This window comes from Sparus aurata, chromosome 9 (assembly GCF_900880675.1).
Source record: "Sparus aurata chromosome 9, fSpaAur1.1, whole genome shotgun sequence".
Lineage (NCBI taxonomy): Eukaryota > Metazoa > Chordata > Actinopteri > Spariformes > Sparidae > Sparus > Sparus aurata.
This window is the reverse complement of record NC_044195.1, coordinates 31,905,483-31,910,015: the sequence shown is the minus strand read 5'-3', so window position 1 is coordinate 31,910,015 and position 4,533 is coordinate 31,905,483. Positions and strand designations below refer to the sequence as shown.

General features: G+C 42.7%; 1 long non-coding RNA gene across 1 annotated transcript; it reads right to left on the bottom strand.

Moving 5' to 3' along the window:
* Positions 1-311: 311 nt before the first annotated feature.
* On the bottom strand, positions 312-4,533 carry LOC115587705 (uncharacterized). Its single transcript, XR_003985142.1, has 4 exons — positions 4,381-4,533; positions 3,975-4,134; positions 2,860-2,998; positions 312-329 (listed from the first exon to the last, which is right to left on the bottom strand). It is a non-coding gene; the product is annotated as an uncharacterized LOC115587705 (long non-coding RNA).

Here is a 4,533-nt window from a genome sequence, read left to right as displayed (position 1 = left end):
GAGACTCCCTGTTTATGGATAAAGTTTTTTTCACTCTCTTGCGTGTGTTTGTCGGGGTTGCTAGGGGACAAACCCAGAAAAAAAAGGCCCAAAACTATTTATACAGGCCGTTTCCTCTGCAGGGATGAACCCAGCCCCTTAAATCTGCCAAAGACGTGACATTCTGTTGCAGATGAACTCATCACATTGTGCATCTGTTTAATCTCAAATCCTGCAAAACTGCACTTTATCTCTGTTTATTTGTATTTCTTCAGATCAGCAGCGATGATCGGAGAGAGACGGAGAGACTCGTGGCTTGTAGAGTTTTTCTGCTTCGTCGTCTCGAACATCTGAGGACGTTATAAACAAACAGTGAAACATGTCATTGTTACTGAGGTGGGAGGAAGGTATACAACAGTCTTTTATTTAGCTATTTCTGCTCAGTGGGAGGCTCCCACCTACCTCTGCATCTGGGCTCTGAAGTCTTTTATTTAGGCGTGTTGTTTTGTTTGTGAGATAAACAACGGCAACCATAATTGGAAAAACGTGCTGTTGGATATACGTGAGTAATCCATCATCTGCACCGAGCTGCTAATCACCCATTAACTGACTAAGTCGTAGATTAGTTTTGGTCATAAAGCGAGTTGCATGAAAGGAAAACATTATGGCTGAGAATTTAATACTAAAACACAGAAGGTTATTTATGTGATGTTGAGAAACAAAAGAGTATTTGCCGCATTGAATAATGACTTTTGCGATCAGTTTCGACACCCTCTGAGGGATCGCTACGAAATGAAGAAATTTTGAAAGACAAAATCTAAATAGGAAGCAGACAGTTCTAACAGCTGGCCAAGAAGAAGAGGGAGAAAAAAAAGAGCAAAAGCAAAAATGTTTTAGGCCCACGAGGAGTTATAAAATGGAAATGTGTTGCACACATGAGGAGCGCAGCTGCGTACCATCCGTCAGTGATCCCACTTCCTTTGATTTCCCTCACTCTTATCGGGATTAAACACTGATATGCTGGAATGAAACCAAGCAGTCCAGATGATGCACACTGGTGGACATCACAGTGACGTGGCCTCTCGGCTTCATACCTGGATCTTCATCTGGTCTGCCGTGGCTGCAGAACAGTAGCTTAAATTCAACCTTTTTTTGTGCTACTGTTGCATTGATACGCTTTTGATACTACAAAATTAGAGATTGAAATCATTCTACCTGAGCTTTGACATTATAAATCTTGTGGCACCGCTGCTCCGTCCTCAAGGAGCTCTGAGAACCACGGGTTTACAGTCATGCTAGCTGCCCTGTCAGAAGGTACGAATGCACAGCAATGCTAAGAGCTAAATGCTAACGTAAGCATGCTAACATGCTCACATTGACTGTTTAAAATACAGATGGAGCTTGTGAAGTTAAGTTCCTTAAAACCTGCAAAAAAATTTCTAACAGCCAGCAGGAAGCAACACCACTGGTTTCAAAAAGAAGTCTGATTCTATATGAGCTTATGAAAAAATTACCCTCTTTGTAGTTGATTAACGACTTCAGTGAACAGTTTTCTGAAGAGTTTTTGGTCTCATTTGCTAGCGTCAAGTCTTCCTCAATGCAGCATGATGTTTATTATAGTGAAATAGACGATTAAGCGTGTTAGCATGCTACTATACAAAATACATTTAAAGCTGATGGGAATGTCAGTCAGTTTTGTCCGTATTTGGTCACAAGTGGTGGCAGCAACCGGCATGAATTAACACATTGTTGTATTTTATATGCATTGTTATGATTTTTAAAACACATTTCCACATCCATTTAGAAATCTTACTTCAACAGCAACAGTTTAGCGTCTGATCATTCATGCAAAACACGCTGTTAACTAAAATAAAAGACTGAACTTTCATGTGTCTCTTGTCTGGGCTTTTATTTGGTCCGGACGGTTACTAATGCCGTAGAAAATGCAAGTCATCTCAATCCAAGTGTCATTACTCAATTATTTCTCTTTGAAATCCATTCACATGGCTCCACTGTATTTCTTTTTGGGGGTTTTTTTTACAAACCGCTTTGAACGAAAGAGCTCGCTAACATGGCCGGTCACATGACACGCACATATTTCCAGACTCATTTTGGGGTTTGGAAAGCCCTTCTGGAATATTCCTCTCTTAGTTTTCCCATGGCCAACCTCAAGCCCCCTGTTACACCTCCTCTTACATGACAACGGTGGAGCAACTAACCACACCTCCTTCCCACAGCACCCACTCAATCTCACTGGGAGGTAAACTAAAGAAGCAAAAAAACAGTAGTTACATTATCACGAGCAAATCCCTTTTAACTCGTCGACTACTTGAACAATTAGTGTTATCGATAGTTTCCAGGACAAACTTCTGATAACTCAAGGGAATACTTCGTTTTTAGTCTATTCTGCGAAAAAGTAGTTGCAGTTTCTTGGACTCCCTGTTCGTCCCCACAAAAGAGGCCGGGACTTGATGTCTTTCCAACACTTAACTGTTGCTGTAACTTGCTTCTGGTGTATCACATCTCCCTCTCGCTCTGCCAAGTGCAGCCACAGCCCCCCCTCCGCCCCTGGTGCTTCTCTGACTCACCAATCCGACTGAACAATGCCCACCATTGAACCCTCAATGGGTGTCTTTTAATTGACAGCTGGAATCTCTTAATGCTTTTAGCCGGTAGCCATGGCTACTCCACAATAAATTACATACGTACATATTCATGAATGAAAAATACATTTTCAGCCGGATTTAAGATGGAAACATGGTCACACTCTGTGTCATGGTCCCTTGATGTCCTGAAAAGGCCCTTCAGAGCTGCAGATGTTTAGAGGCTGACTCACTATACCGTCGCCTTTTCCACCCCGGCTCCATGAGTGGTATTTACCTTGAGAAGTTATAATTTCCATGATTTGGATAAATGAGTTGGCTTGCTCGACATCTGGGAGTATTCTTTCCTCATCAGGCTTATGGTTTTGTTCTCCCGTCTCTCTCTTAATGTCAAGCACCGTGCTGAGTCTCACACTCTGGAGGAAGCGATGAAAGGGGGGAATTAGATAAGAAGGCTTGAGTGCTGAAAAGCTCAAAACTGATAGGTATGCAAATCTGAAGCATTACGCACTTCAAAACTCAGAGTGTTTTCAACATGCAAAAACACTCCCGCTGCAAATGAAACTTAAATGGAGGCAACATGGCAGCCAGCTGTTAGCAGCTGGGCGAAGTTTGCAGCCAAACATGACTCAATTGACACAAAAAAAGGTATCTTACAATCTGCACCATGTAATCAAGAGAAGCCTTAACTATGCAGCAGGGTGCACAGTGTGGTGGAGTGTATACAGCCAAGCGTCTGACAGAGTGGAATAATGTTTAAGACTCTGGATGTTCTGCTTTACAGGTCTCACTCGGGGGAAGCAGCTGTTACGTAATGTCAGAGGCACGACAAACGCTTCAACATGGGAAGTAAAACAAACAACCACGTCGAAGGAATGCGTTGTCTTCTTCCAGAGCTGCGGCGCTGTATTTAAGAAAGGGAGAGCCGCTGCGGGATGGCGGTTTGACTGCAGGTCAAAAGGTCAGCGTCCAGTTTGGATAACTGGGACTTAAGTTGTCCTAATTGTGGTGCTTAAGTTTGTCACTGCAATCGATTATACACTCAATTTTCCATCTTCCTCATGCTTCCTCCACGCTCTGATTCTGAGTCCAGATGTGTTCTGTTGATATTAAGTTACTTCTTTACTCTCTTTTTTTGTCATCACCTTTCCTGCGTGAGCTGAAAACTGATATTATTCCAGGTGGTCTAATAGGAAATGAATTAAGCAGCTTCAAGGTCTCTGAAGGAAGCTTCCTAATGAAATACGCATTAACACCCAGACCACATGAAACACCACCTTGTTCCACCACTTTAAAGCTGCACTAAGCATGTTTTTCTTTTAAGGTAAAACACGTGACCTGCTGTGGTCGTTCACCAGGTCTCATAGCACCAGCTGTGAATCAACGCCTTACGTTAAGTATTTACATCCCTGAAGCAGCTTTCAGCTCATTGTTTTGGTCGTCTGGCCGAAGAGACCAGGATGTCTTACTGATGTTTCTCTGCGTCTTTGTTAACTCATAATAAGTTGATCTGGAGGCTGATTTCTCAGAGGTTGTCGTCGAGGATTTCTGGCTGTAAGGGGGGAAAAAAACGAACTAAAAGCTTTTAAGATAAATATCCACATTCCATGGCTTCCAAAAACTAATGAACCTGATGAATATAATGTAATACTGGCTGATTAGAAATAGGTTTCATCAAAATCCGAGGCCCACGATGTCGCCGTGATGTTTAGACCGAGCATTTCCAGCAAAGGCATGTCAGCAACATTCATTCACAGAACACTGAAAAGTGTTTTTGTGCTTCTCCAAGCTCAATTACCGTTAACTCCCTCTATTGATGACACAACAACAGAAATATCTCCCCGTCTGCAGCCGGTGCAGAAGGCTGCTGCCAGCCTGTTCACACACAGGAGATCGTATTACTCCAGTCGTTGCTACCCTTCACTGCTTGTTTGCCAATATTGGAGCTGAT